Below are 15,990 nucleotides of genomic sequence, written 5' to 3'. Positions count from 1 at the left end.
CCGGCACCAATATTTGACACAGCAAAGTGTGCATAAATATCTGATACGACTCTATTTCTAGGGCTGGTAGGACTTTTTTTTAAACGGTGTAGACTTGCGTTTGGCCACAATCACGCCTGATGGAAAGCGAGGATGAGGACTACGATGGAGCACGCTTGCCTAGTAAATGCTCATTCACCCTAGACTTGAAAGCGGCCAAATTGTAGTGTTCAGGAAACACAGTCGCAGGCAGGGAACTCCACTCTTTTCAGGTTATTTTTTTTTGTCAGGACTTGTCAGATATTTTTGCACGCTCCGCTATAGCAGATATTTATGCAGGTGACTGTACTATTTTTCAATAGGCGTCCACCCGCTCTGTGAAAACCGCGTCAGCTAGCGTAAGCCCTAAGAAGCGTGTTAGTGCACCTATATTATTCCCAAGGACTGTGTATGCCAAATTTCAAGTCTGTAGTTCTAATGGTTTACACTTGAACATGAAACTACCGTGAGACTCACTCATATTAAATATATTGACCCGGATAACTCACGTCTTAAATCGAGTTTAGCTCGACGTGTGCGCGTGTTGCAGCAGCCGCTGAGTCGCGTTGCTCCGAAGACGAAGGGCTACGGATTAGCCCGAAACATGTCGAGCTAAACTCGATTTAAGACGTGAGTTATCCGGGCCAATATATTTAATATGGTTTACACTTGAGTTATCTTTCAGTGACGTTATACATTTTACGAAGATAAATGTTTAAGTGTTATATCATTTTCTTTTCCTATATCTAAATTTAGTAACATGTAAGGCTGCATATTTATTTTATCTTCACATTATTTTCATAAATTAGTCGCGCTACCCTCATTCAATAAACTTTTAAATGCCAAAACACGGTCATTATTTTTGATGTACACTGCCATATGGCGCAGGGATTAGTGCCGCTAATTATTATAGTTTCGGCCTTAGTGATGCGATGAGTTTTACTAATAGCTTGTTAGTCTTGATTGGTCGGAAATTTGAAACTTATGAAAGGGTTGGGCTGCATGAACGTTGGGTTTCGTGGAAATTCGACTGCCTATGAAGATAGTAATAATAATGTCAAATAGGTATATAACTACTTGACATTATTATTACTAGCTTATTATTGTTACTATTATCTTATATTTTACATAAATTGTGTCCTAATTATAATTATTTAGTACGTCAGTTAGAATCATAAAAAATTGGACACGTAGTTTTTTTTTGACAATCAAACAAAAAATGGTGAAAATATAGCCAGTTCAAATTCCGTGTGTTCCATTTTTACTTTGACGTGTTTTTAGGGTTCCGTAGTCAACTAGGAACCCTTATAGTTTCGCCATGTCTGTGTCTGTCCGCGGCTAAGCTCAGAGACCATTAGTACTAGAAAGCTATAATTTGGCATGAATATACATATCAGTCACGCCGACAGTGATAAAATAAAAATATTTTTTTTTTTTAGGGTAGGTACAGGTACATACTTCAGACATACACATAGAGTATAGACGTAAAGTAGGGGTGATTTTTTTTGGACTATCCCTATACCTGTGTGTAGTATCGTTGGATAGGTCTTTTAAAACCACTGCGGGGTTTTCTTAATGATTTTTCGATTCAGTGAATTCGTTTGCGAAATATTCAACTTTAAAGTGCAAATTTTCATTAAAATCGAGCATCCCCTTTTGAAAAAATTCAGGATGGTAGTAAGTACATCAAATTTACAAGGAAAATTATAACGGCTAAGATTGCTTGAGAATTATTAGTAGTTTAAGAGTCAATTGCAGCCTAAGGTATAAGTATATATACCTAAACTTGGAAGATTCCGTACACAATACGAAATGCTTAGAAAAATATTATTTGATTTTTCCGTAAAGGCTACGGAACCCTTTCTTGGGCGTGTCCGACACGTTCTTGGCTGGTTTTATTTTTCCCTTATTTGATTGATGTAGCTACACCTAGATTGACCTCTTTATATCTCTTCCCCTCGATTTTTCTCATTCAAAATCATTATGTATACATCAAATTTTCAACTGATTTAAGTTTTCTCTTCGCTTAACACTGTCTGTATATCTATCTATATTTTTATAATAATATCTAAGACATGGCAAATTCAGGAGTTTTCAAATACCAAAATCAGTTCCAAACGGCTCCACCTATTTGGCTTATTATTTAGTAAATGGATGAAAGAAAAACATGAAAGTTGAAGTGGTGATGGGCCAGCCACATCGCTCAAAGAGATAATCAGGGGAGAAAGCTCGAGTGTCAAGCACGCAGTAGACGCAGCGTTGGCAGGACTCCCTAGTGGACCGACGGCATCGTGAGAGTTGCTGGTAACCGGTGGGTGCAAGTAGCAAGTTGGCACTGTAACAAAATGAAACAGTGTATTTTGCTGTTGACATAGTGAAATTAGTCTTTAAAAGAGTGCTAATGTGCAGTGATATTTCTAACCCCCTACACGGACATGCAAACAAATATGGGAAAAACTTATTTGAATGACAAATTGATGAATTTATAGCGAATAAAAATAACCATTCATTCGTGAAAGACGAATAAAACTAACGGATGATTATTCTTATTCGAATAAATAATAAGTGTAATAATTTATCGGAAAATTATTGTTCTTGGAATAATTTATGATGTGTCTAGATAAAATATATTATTTTAAGATAGAAATAAATCAAAACGCAGAAATAATACTAAATTTTACAAACTAAATTAAAAACTATAATTGGCATTGTGCCGAAGATGCTGGCAGCATTTCCTCGTTGAATCGCTAGGCTAATTCTTTGAGCGAGGTAGCTGCCAGCTCTTCGGTCACCGGCGGCATCGATAAGCCTCTTAGAAATCTTTTTGAAGAGGCTTAGTGCTCCTGGGCCCCACGGACCAAGGGTCTCGACACCGAAAGGGACGAAATTATATTCGGCGCCGAGACCACCATATTTGCTTATCTTGGCGGTTTCGGCTGCCTCTGCTGCGGCTGCTGCCCTTGTGGAGGTCCGGTGCAGATGCGAAGGGGCTAGTGTGTCTACGCAGGTAGCATCCCACACCAGGACCCTTCCCATACTCCACGGGATCAAAGACATACCGTCTGGTCTCTTGCCGTCGTCTCTTAAAATATCGGACGGCTCCAGGAGAGCCGGCACGTTAGCCGACGCAAGAGACCGACGAAAAAGATAAAATATAATTTAAATAAATTATTCTAAAATAGAAGAAAAACTATATAAAAATTCCCATTATTTATTTGGACGTGTCCTGAAATTGCGGACAGATATACACGTTCATTAATTATTTACGGAGAGCGGCATAATTACACGAAGACAGGAGTATCACTATCAAAGCCCCGATCCTCGTTAGCGCGTTTACATAACGAATGCTATAGATTAACACGTCAAAAATAGTACATAACATCTCGTATATAATACAAAACAGTGACTATCTTTATTGTGCACCACATAGACAACAATACAAAAATAAGGGAAGAAAACACGTGCGCAGACGATCCTGGCCGTCTTACCACAATTAATTTACCAGATAATTACGTTGTCACCAAAATTGTTTTACCACCGTTGCATATATCAGGAAGTGCTCCAGGAACGGTATTCAGATTTTGAAACCACAACATACAAACGTACAAATTTACAAACTAATATTCTAACATACGAACGTTGTATGTTAAAAAAAATACAACCGAATTGGTAACCTCCTCCTTTTTTTGAAGTCGGTTAATAAAAGCTTAAAAAATTAGAAAACATTTAATATCAAACGGATCATCAAGAACCTATTTAAATGTACTTAGTACTCGTATGCCTTTTAGTGTCTTAGAGTTAAATATATTTGTATGACATTTTTAGTAGAAGAAGGAGAGAGGTATGCGCAACCCTGATTTTTTGATATCACATGCCTTGACGGTATTTTTTTAAATAAATTAGAAATGACAAAAAATAATTTTCTAAAGCACCGAATTGACCAAAATAACCCACTACAAATTTAATTACGTCTTCACACCCACTTGAAGCAATTTATCACGCGATGATGTTATTCTCCCATTAAACGCAAAGCTTGCCATCAGCAGCCTCCATACAAACTCCAGCCTTTATACAACTATGAAAACCTAATGACCATACGTCAAGCAAAATACATACCAAACAATAGGAGGTAGGCGACAGAAATTAATACATCATTATGTCAGACCCATGTACTGGCAACCCTCACACTTAGTCCACCATCCCGCTCTATCGTGCACGTAGATTTATGTTTTGTCTCGCGCCAGGGGTGGCAAACTTTGGTATGAGAATGCAAATCTCTTGTGATTAGGATTTTGTTAATCTTCGCATGTTGAAACTTAAAATTGTGTGTGTTAAATTCCTTTGGGTAGTGTTTGTTAATTTGTATTAGTTACAGTTGTTTCAAATGTAGTATATCATGTGAAAGACTTGAACTCTGCGAGTTAAGTTTAGTCATAATAATTTTTTAATAAAAGTCGTGTTTAATTCTCACCGCCTCGACTTAAACATAAACAATTTTTATGTATTTTTTTTATATATACAAAACCTACCCGATCAGTATACAGCAAAATAAAAGCAGTAATTTGCTAATGCACGAAGAAGCAGGTACAAACCGGCACAATAGCACGCGTGCCTTTGCCTCTCCCATACAGGCTAATTTGAGCCCCGCCGCCACAAAGAAAAATGTGCTAATTAAAAAGCGAGGCATCAAAGTGTCGTCTAACGGAACGGGAGCGACTGTTTTTGTATCTGTGGCTGCGGTTCGCGCGCTTTTTGAATTGAGGTTATAATTTTTCGCCGTTCCTTTCTTGTTTATGCTTTATATAAAACATTGATTTATAGAATAATATTAATATCAGTAGACAATTAAGTATAAACTGATTGCCATGAAGGAAGAAGATATCACCGGATTAGCGGTTAAAAAGTAAAATAGCAATATTGTTTCTGGATTCGTTTTTTTATTCTTAAAAGTACCAAAGTTAAATCAGGAGTGGGAAAAAATCCATTTGTAAGTATTATTTGCATTTATTTTAATATTCTTTCTCAAATATGTAATTTTTACGAGTCCTATTAATTTTAACACTATTATAAAACCTATATAAAATTACAACAAAGAAAAAACGGCAGTCTTACACATTTTAAAATGTAACAAAATGAGATCACAATATCTCTACGTAAGGCCGTTCTCATGCAGCATCATAACGAGGCATTTCTTAACAAAATGCTGGATCAAGAATTGAAAACAGTTGTAAAGGAAACGCAGCAGTAATGAGCTGATTCCAGCCCTGCATGTTGCGAGCAACAATAGGCCTTTGCGTATTATGCTAGCTTGCAAAGAAGTATGTAATGTGATAAACGACTCTTTTGGTTTGGCTGCGTATTTTTGTTCTGGTCTTCGCTCATTGTAAAACATAACTAAATACATAGTTTGAATAAAGTAGATTACTTATTACGAACAACGTATTTACGAAATGTATAATTGACTTCAAATCTTGCAAGTTGAATTACGAGTTCATCCATAGTGATCAATTAACTTTAAATTTAGTAGTTACAGATATGCAGTGTGACTGACAGTGCTATTATAGTCAACAAAAGTCCAATACAGTCCAAAAAAAACATTAAAAATGAAAATTTTAACAAAATCTTATTTTAAAAATCGTTACTTGCATTTGACATTATTTTCATTTTTATACCGCCGTTTATTTACTATTTTAAATATGAGGTAGGTAGGTATGGATGTAGAATGATCTACTCCAAATCATTGAAATCGACAAAATGCATAATATATATCGTTTTAAGTAATTGACCTATTGTCAAAATCCAGAACGAACTTAAAATAAATGTAGGCAGTTTATTAATTTGTTTTTCATAGATCCTTATGTCAACTGCTTAAAAATGTTTCATCTAAAACTTCCCTTCACTCAAAAACATTATTTTTATTTAATCTTCACCTGCTCCATTACAGGTAAAGGTCACAGCATCCCCATCTAACCTCAGGTCAGGTCAAATTGTATTAACCTCATTAAAAACATCATGTTTAACAATATGACCTGTAACGACCACAGTGATCATCAATGGACCAGTCAAATGATCTCGCGGTGACCTGAGGTCAATCTATACGACGACCGGTTTTATTTCATCTCATGAAGGGGGCATCTTAAAACATGATGGGGTTGGGATTTTATTGATTGATAAATTAAAAAGAAGAAATATCAGACTATGGTTACCTTTTTCCAAATTAAACATATACAAGGTTTTTTTGTTTATTTATCCAAAATAGGTATTTCAGAAAATTTTTGGGTTAGCGAAAAGTTCTAGACGTTTTTAAAACGATTATTTTCTTGTCCGAAAAGATCAAACTTAAATGCGCTTTATCTTTATTTATTTATTTTTGAGTGTTTAAGTTTTTTTTGATTGTATTAAAATTAACACAGATACATAAGTTAGTACCCGTAATGTTTATGTTAGTTAATAATTTATAATTTTTAAAACGCCTTAATGCTAAAATTACTTCTTTTCTCATATTTTGCACGTGATAAGATATTTAAGTTTGATTAATAGCCCTTCTACATCTACACCTGAAACACAGGAATTCATTTTCGTAGTTCAGGGTAATGTGTGTTATTTGTCTCTTATAATAAGTGTAGCCCATAAGTCATTCATTGTATTTTTATGAAAGATAAATAAATAATATATATTTATTTTGTTTGTTTTACAATACAATACAATACAATTTTAGTTTAATGATGTAAACTTACAAAACAAAACAAATTAGAATTTATATAGTTAGGTAAAAATAAAATAATGTATGTTAAGGTATCGAAATTTTACAGGGATAAAGGGAGTTGGTTAAGTACGCAACTGTAACTTCATTTAGGTACTATCCATCTATCCCAGCCTATATACGTCCCACTGCTGGGCACAGGCTTTCTCTCAGAACAAGAGGGCTTGGGCCATAGTTCTCACGCGGCCCCAGAGCGGATTGGGAACTTTACACGCACCATTGAATTGCTTCGCAGGTTTGTGCAGGTTTCCTCACGATGTTTTCCTTCACCGCAAAGCTCATGGTAAATTTCAAATGTAATTCCGCACATGAATTTCGAAAAACTCTGAGGTGCGAGCCGGGGTTTGAACCCACGACCCTCTGCTTGAGAGGCGATAGGTCAAACCACTAGGCCACCACGGCTTTTTTTTAGGTACTATATTGTTATTTATTTTTTAGCAGGAGACTGCCCTACTTAATAAAGAAAGATGCTGTTTGAATAATGGCCGATTTATGATTGTATGTATGTCTCGAGAAGTTGTGTTACTAACCAAGTTGCCTTAGGCAGCTTTTAGCCAATATTGGAGTCTATAATTGTTCATATTATTCTACAGTCTTATTCAGAGAGAAGTACAGAAATAGTTTATAACATTTTGTTAATCATGTCTTTTAAGCTGCTTCAAAATATCCTTTACATTATTTTGAGCACATGCAAACGGAATTAGTGTTTTTCATGCAGCGTTATTGAAAATGATGTCATTTTTGAAAATTTCGATGCGAAGATAGACGAATCCCGGAATTACAACTCGACTACCAGGTCTAACGATTCATTTGAGCGAAGCCTTACCTGGCTAATTTTTCGATTCAGTGTTTTTTTTTTGCAAAATATTCAACTTTAAAGTGCAAATTTTCATTAAAATCAAGCGTCCCCCTCTAAAATCTAAACCGGTAGGACTTGGAATATTCTGTACAAAATACGAAATCCTTAGAAAAATATTACTTAATTTTTTCGTAATGGCTACGGAACCCTATTTCGGGCGTGTCCGACATGCTCGTGGCCGGTTTTTTTAATAGGTAAATTACTATGGTTGTTAGGCGCTATGCTATCAAATGACCGGTAGGGTAAGCTTGGGTATCTACAACACCGATATAATTTAATATTTTTTTTAATAAACTTGACAAAAACTTGACTCTAGTGTATACGAGACAAGAAGTTAGCCGATTCAAAACAGGGTGTTTGGAACATCGTGAATAGTTCGTCCAGCTGTATAACTTGTATCGGACGTGACGAACACTTCTTTGTTCCAACTAAGAACATTAATTGGTCTCCGTCTGTGAAGTTCTAATCTTTAACACACTTAATGTTTGTGTAAACGCCATTTGTACACGAATTTGCATGTTTGAAATTCGGTTCGCTCTCTTTTTATATTTTTTCCATATTATCAAATTCAAATTCAAATCGTTTATTCTGCAAGTCGGCCGCAAAGGGTTCTTTGACGCGTATTGTTTTTAAACTAACAAAGCTTTCGAAAAAACCATCATTGCCAAGAAGAATGAGCCGCAAGTAACTTGGCAGAAAGTGATTATCGTTTTTTTTTTTTATTACTGGATGGCAAACTAACAAGTGGGTCTCCTGATGGTAAGAAATCACCACCGCCCATAAACATTTGCAACACCAGGGGTATTGCAGATGCGTTGCCAACCTAGAGGCCTAAGATGGAATACCTCAAGTGGCAGTAATTTTACCGGCTGTCTTACTCTCCACGCCGAAACACAACAGTGCAAGCACTGCTGCTTCACGGTAGCATTAGCGAGCAAGATGATGGTAGCAATCCGGGCGGACCTTGCACAAGGTCCTACCACCTGCAAATTAGTTGTAGTGTGCATTCGAAATATTAAATTAATGAGACTGATTAAAATCAAAAACATATACGTTATGTTGAATAATTTAGTTACTTTTCAGCAACAAGCAATGAAATGTTCGAGCGATCATTAGCAATTTAATCTATGTAGAAGCATCATTCTGACAGATGGACATTATATCTTCTGCGCAAATAATTACATCACTTTTAGAGTGCTTTATTTCTATATTGTCTATTTATTATTTAACTATATTACGGATTCCTCAAACTAAGAGACTTCAAATTATAACTGACAAGTTATGCTCGTATTGTAAGTATATTTTTAATCTACGTAATTTCCATTTTATACTTTCACGTACCTATCGCGCGCTATTCGGCTAAAACACGTATAATTGTCAAACAGGAGGCTGATTTTAATAATCAAAACAAAAACAGAACGGAAAAACCATTTTATGAAAATATTTTGAACTAGTACATAGTTTAATACTATAGTACTAGTTTTTTACTTCTAGTCATATCAAAATTGAATTGCTTCGCAGGTTTGTGCAGGTTTCCTCACGATGTTTTCCTTCACCGTAAAGCTCGTGGTAAATTTCAAATATAATTCCGCACATAAATTTCGAAAAACTCAGAGGTGCGAGCCGGGGTTTGAACCCACGATCCGCGTGGGAACTACTGCCCAAGCCCTCTCATTCTGAGGGGAGGCCTGTGCCCTGCAGTGGGACGTATATAGGCTGGGATGATATCAAAATTAAAAAAAATATTCAACTAAAACAATTACCTACTTTGGTCACCAGCGAGCGCGGGTAATGGATTTGTTTGGTCGCGGGTCAGCAAAGTAATTATTTTAGTTCATTGATATGGACCTCAGTAAAGTAACGCCTGATTCAATAAACTATAGTTTTTTTCATAAAATTATTATAGTATTATTTTTACGATTTTTAGGGGTCCAGTAGCCAAAATGGCAAAAACGGAACCAATAAAAAATGCAAAAAAAACCATTAGACGTAAAGTGGGGGTGATTTTTTCTCTTATCCAACCTTATAGTTTGGGGTATCGTTGGATAGGTCTTTTAAAAGCATTAGGGGGTTGCTCAAACGAATTTTAGATTCAGTAATTTGTTTGCAAAATATTCAACTTTAAAGTGCAAATTTTCATAAAAAATCGAGCTACCTCCTCTAAAATCTAAACTTACAAGGAAAACTATGACGGTTAAGTTTTCTTGAGAATTATTAGTAGTTTAAGAGTAAATAGCAGCCTAAGGTAGAAAATATACCTAAACTTGGAATATTCTGTACAAAATACGAACTCCTTAGAAAAATATTACTTAATTTTTTCGTAATGGCTACGGAACCCAGGCGTGGTCTATTTCGGGCGTGTCCGACACGCTCTTGGCCGGTTTTAACTATAAAAATAAGGCCCGGGCACATTTTCCGTTCTTCTAAATGCCACCACTTTTAAGTGACCATACATTAAAAATTCAAATGAAAGCCACCCATTAACTCATTCCATCTCGCTTTCCTCTCATTCCACGGAGTACATAAAACGCACATAACGAACAAAGGCATTGTCCGGTCCAGACTATATCTGTCCCGCTCTAGACCCTAACCGCACGGGTAGGAACAACATTAATATGGGTTCTAACCCTTCAGGTCCATGCGGCAATTATTCACAGGGAATAGTTTAACAGAAAGGATTGTAAGGACTTTTGATTAGAATAACAAAACGCCAAAACCCCACACACCGCTCAAAGGATTCCAAATCTTACTGCTTTTACAACTAAGTTAACGCTCTCAGTGTAATTGGACTGGGGGATATGCAACGGTTTCGAGGGAGTGTCTGGTAGGAAATTTCCGTATATTTAGAATATTTATACATTTGTCTGAAGTGGGTTTTCGGTGCGGATGAGGCATCTATAAGCACATAATAGGTACTGTGATTTAGTACGGTACACGAGCTCGGAATTAGTCTGGCCGAATGTCGGCGCCGACTTGTGGGCCGTTTGTCAAAAATGTTGTAGTGTCTTTGGAGGTTATGATTTTGAGAAATAAGTTATAATAATAACTTCATGAAATTTTAAAAGCTACAGTTATTTAAAAGCAGAAAGGCCCACAAACTTTTTTATGTTAGTTGGCGCTAGATTATTCTTGCTAAAATTATTTTAAGTGGTTTTTACTCAAAATCTTGGTCAAAATCTACATTGACATCGAAGAATTCATTGCTTGGTCTCAATAAATATAAAAAGTCGTAGCAAGCGGTGATGTTTTGAAGGTGCTTGGAAACCTAGACATAAATGTTTGTTCAGTCATAAAATTGAACCAGGTACATAATAATAACAATAATGTTTATTTCACATAAAACATATAATATAAAATACGACATTGAAATTATAGATGTTACAAACACGCTAGGTACAATTTTAAAATAGTTATTTATAATATTTATTTACCTAAAATGAAATTAAATTAAATTATTTATTTCGCAGGAACATACACAGGTGTTACAAATATTACACATGGCAGAAGAAATATTACATAGGTACATGTCATGTTTGGTCTGCCCCAATTTGGCATGCAAAATCTCAACCTAATCGCAAATTACTACCTACCTTTACCTTACGAGTACCTACTAGCCGTTGCCCGCGACTTCATCCGCGAAGATTTCGGTTATCGCTATCCTGCGGGAACTATGCAATTTTTCGGCACAAAACTATCCTATGTCCTTCCTCGGGACTCAAAATATCTGTATACTGAATTTCATCTAAATCGGTTCAGCGGTTTAGACGTGATGAAGTAACAAACAAACAAACAGACTTACAAAGTTTCGCATTTATAATATTAGTGGGATATTATTATTGTTGTACCATATGCAGGTGGTAGGACCTTGTGCAAGGTCCGCCCGAATTGCTACCACCATCTTGCTCGCTAACCCTGCCGTGAAGCAGCAGTGCTTGCACTGTTGTGTTTCGGCGTGGAGAGTAAGACAGCCGGTGAAATTACTGGCACTTGAGTTATTCCATCTTAGGCCTCTAGGTTGGCAACGCATGTGCAATACCCCTGGTGTTACAGATGTTTATGGGCGGTGGTGATCTCTTACCATCAGGATACCCACTTGCTCGTCTGCCATACAGTCGAATAGAAAAAAAATCATAAATTCTGAAAAAATTGTTTGCTTGAATGGAATACCTACGTACCAACAGCAAAGAACTTCATTTATTATTTGAAGCAACGAAAAAAAAACCAAATGCTCCTCTGGTGTATTATTCGCAAATTCTGTGTTTTTTGTATTATATTTAAGTCCATTTCCATACAATTGGCATCGTGCGCAGTAAAAATGTTAAGTACAAAAAGTAATTTTACACTTTTTTTTTAACGGTGCTGGCTGAAAATCAGCGCTGGGGTGTTTATTATTAACGCTTCAGCATTATGCTGAGCCAGTGTCCGATTCACAACCGCAATGATACATACTTTCCAACATGTTGTCTATTTGTACCTACTTAATACTATTGTTGTGTCTTGTCTTTCTTTCTTTATATTTCAAAATTGCTTTATACTCTAAATTTGATTATACAGCTAAGGCAAGGTACGTAAATAGGCAAACTTACGTAATTACTACACATGATATTTATTCCCGTAACGTGTAACAGCCCCTTAAAACGAGTCGCGTAAAATATCAACGGAGAGCCGCATTCTGGGCATATCTGGAGGATAAGAGTGGAGACAGACTTTCTTCTCACGTAACGGTTCGGTTACAACCCATTTTTTCATCCTTGCACTTCCATTCCGAACTTGCACATCCAAATAATCAAGATCAGATGATGATGATGATGATGACAGGTACCAATTATAATTTCTTGTGTATGTTGCATTGAAGGCAGATGTATTGGGGTCGACCTGTAACAAATTTACAATATCGTTCAATAAAAAGTGAGGAGGGAAAATACAAAAAAAAGTTTAATAGAAACATACTCGTATTTAGAACCTGAATTGATTAAAAAATATGAAACCGACTCTTTCCAAAATAGTTTTTTTTTCTTGCAGGTCTAAACTGAGCTTTAGGTTATAATTATTATACCGACAACTTTGTGACTCAACCTGGTATAATACGTTTTATACGAGATTAACTTAAAAACCCATCTATGTTTTCTAGCAAAATCTCACTCCACACTTCAAACTCTCGTGCCAGAGTGAAATTGTGAAAACGACAATGACCAGGCGAAACTGTACGCATCAAAATTCCTCGCATACAGCCACTACACTTTTCATTGCTCAGTCGGCATGTGTTTATGCTAGGTAATATACGTTTATATGTAATTTAGTTTTACAGCGATACGACTCTATTTGGAAATAATTAAAGTTTGCGTTTGGATTTTTTTATTGAGTATTTAGTATTGAGTGTTTTAGCAAAGAAGCAAGTGTAGTGTGTGTTTTTTTCGGATGGGGGCTTTTTGGAGAGCTACCACAGACCTACATATAGATACACAATAAAATAATAAAATTCCACAATTTTGCGTTGGTATTTAAAAAATAACTAACTGTACTTTTATACAATTGATTGATGAAGGTTTTAATTTGCGAGGTCTATAGTATTATTGTATTAAACTACACTAGATGCTTCTCCAATAAAACAGCTGTATCTTAGCTATACTCAGTTTTGTAAGTATTAGGAATGAGATACACAGTGTCTGTTTATTGAAAAATGCTTTTACAAGTTTTTGATTTTATTTATCTATAAACAATAAATGGCAGTGATTGTAACAATTAAACAATAAAATAATAGCCATAATGTAATCAGTCGTTAATTTTTAAAAACCTTATCCCATAGTAAAAAAATACGAGGTAAAAATCACTTACGCTTTAGGTATGTCTGATGCTGTAAACAGAGTTTTAGACAAATACCAGCCTCACCAACTTTAGTTAAATTAACATATAACAAAAAAAATACTTTTCCAAAATTTTTTGGTAATCTTACTGACGGATTAATTATATTTTTTATTTTATTATAAATGGGCTAAAACATAAAAGATACTTAGGTGAGATAGGGGTCAATCACGACACACGACGCACACGACGATGATTTATGTAAAAAAAACTCTTGTGTCAGCCTTTGGACGGTCTCAGCATCTAACTGGCTCTCTTTCACTCTGTTACTTTGAATTGTTCTAGTCCTACTATACCCAATATATTATTTAGTCCGAAACTTCACAATGTTCACAAGCACGCCAAAAATGTAAACAAAAAAACAATTACAGCAACCTCCATGTCACTCTAGAATTATGACTCAAAGAATGACCATGCGGAATGCCGACCGCCAAAATTCCAGAGGGGGTACCCCCCACAGTGGGGACTACTGGGTGGGGGGAGGTATGTGGACAAATAAGGAATGCAATCATGATTGTAGCGGGGTTTGGTGCAGTTGCATTTTGGTCGTTATTTAGATGGTATTTTTGAGGTATTCTAAAGGATTTAAAGAGACTTTGGTTTGGTATTGTGCTAGATTCTGATTTAGTTACATTTCAGTAAGCGAGAGGGTGAAAGAAATATCTATCATACAACAACGCAGTCGACTATTGAAACTTCTGTTTTTTTTTACTTTCGTAAATAGTTAGGGTTCCGAACCCAAAGGGTAAAAACGGAAACCCTATTACTAAGACTTCGCTGTCTGGCCGTCCGTCCGTCCATCTGTCACCAGGCTGTATCTCATGAACCGTGATAGTTAGACAGTTGAAATTTTCACATATTATGTATAACTGTAACCACTATAACAACAAAATACTAAAAACAGATTAAAATAAATATTTAAGGGAGGCTCCCGTGTCACGTGATTTTTTTGCCGTTTTTTGCTAATGTCTAATGAATTTTGTATAGATGGTACGGATTCCTTCGTGCGCAAGTCCGAGTCGCACTTGGCGGGTTTTTACTTTAAAGAAAAATCGTGGAAACCCCAACATAGCTGGCGAAGATATTTAAGGCCAGATGCGAGTTGGATTCATGCACTGAAGGTTCAGGTTTCTGAATATCTGATGTTTGCAAAATGTCCACAGTGTGAAAAAGGTTCCTGAGAAAAAGGGTCCTACCTGACGGACAGAATTACCAACGAAGTCATCTTTTATGGTTTCCGCTATTACCGTCTGAGGTGCGGAAGCCTAAAAATCAAATAAAAATTAGAACCTTATTTTGAAATCTATAAAAAAGTCTCATGCCTTATTGAATCAGCCGTTACTTTACTTAGGTTTAACTTATAATCTATTGTTGCTCTGAGGATGAACTTTGGTTGAGTTCTAAACAGTTGAGTTAAATTTGTGTGATTTGTATGTGTTAAGAACGGTTCTATGCCGTTTGGGCAAAATATTTTTCGCAAATGTTTCATTTCCCGAGTATCAAATTTCTCAGAAACCTTATTATTTTCGGAACTTTCATAAAACGAATCTAACCTAACCTACTGTGATCTATAAATCTATAAGAAAATATTCTGAGAAATATGTTTGGTTTCGGAGAAATTTGATACTTACTCGGGAAATAAAACATTTGCCAAATGAAACATTTGGGAATTAAAATTGTGCGAAACGGCAGTACACGGTTAAGAACACAGTGAAAGGTGGAGGAGCTGCATGTACAAACTTATTGCATAGACAGCTATCGAAAGGTCCCACGTGAGCAAAGTAATGGTTTATAGTTCATTAAAATCCTCGTAGTTTTTGACTTTCAACTGTCACAGCCACATACATAAGCACATAGCACAGTACTACATACGCACAGATTAATTAACAAAAAGCCCGTCTCGTTCAGATTGCGGGCCGGAGATTAACGAGCGCGACTGCCGCATGATTAATACACGGGGTTCACGTGTGATTGCGGGAGATATCCGCTGTTTATTAAACTGTGGATTTCTTGGCGATATTTTGGATATGCATCGCCATTGTTAACATCTTACCTGATAAAGGAAGTAAAAAGAAAAATAATTTATTGAATCAGGCGTTACTTTGCGGAGGTCCATATCAATGAACTAAAAGAATTTCCTTGCTCACCCGCGACCTTACGATAGCTAAGCTTATGCAAAATATGCGTGTTCATGCAGTTCCTCCACCTCCACACTGTAAGAACACACACAAATCACACAAACCCATCTATCACCACCACCATACTATCGACGCGTTTCGAACTCAACCAGAGCTCATCTTCAGAGTGACACAACCGTACACCATGCTACCAGTTGTTAGACACACATATTGAACACGCATATTTTGCATAAGCTTAGCTATCGTAAGGTCGCGGGTGAGCAAGGAAATTCTTTAATTCATTTAAAAAGAAAAAGCTCGAGTTTCAAAAAAAACCTGAGGACTCGTTACAATGTCAGATTTCTTTCTCA

General features: G+C 36.1%; 1 long non-coding RNA gene across 2 annotated transcripts in view; it reads right to left on the bottom strand.

Moving 5' to 3' along the window:
• Positions 1 to 1,677: 1,677 nt before the first annotated feature.
• LOC141429570 (uncharacterized) overlaps positions 1,678 to 15,990 on the bottom strand; it is a 66,992-nt gene continuing 52,679 nt past the window's right edge. The window contains exons 3-4 of one of the 2 annotated variants that reach the window (XR_012451555.1): positions 12,227 to 12,515; positions 1,678 to 2,353 (exon numbers count right to left, since the gene is read on the bottom strand). This is a non-coding gene — a long non-coding RNA (uncharacterized lncRNA). The remainder of the gene's footprint in view (positions 2,354 to 12,226; positions 12,516 to 15,990) is intronic. The other variant, XR_012451556.1, reaches the window with a different exon arrangement.

Source organism: Choristoneura fumiferana, chromosome 7, assembly GCF_025370935.1.
Source record: "Choristoneura fumiferana chromosome 7, NRCan_CFum_1, whole genome shotgun sequence".
In the NCBI taxonomy this organism is placed as follows: Eukaryota; Metazoa; Arthropoda; class Insecta; order Lepidoptera; family Tortricidae; genus Choristoneura; species Choristoneura fumiferana.
Note: the sequence above shows the minus strand (reverse complement) of the source record. Positions and strands in the feature narration are given on the sequence as shown.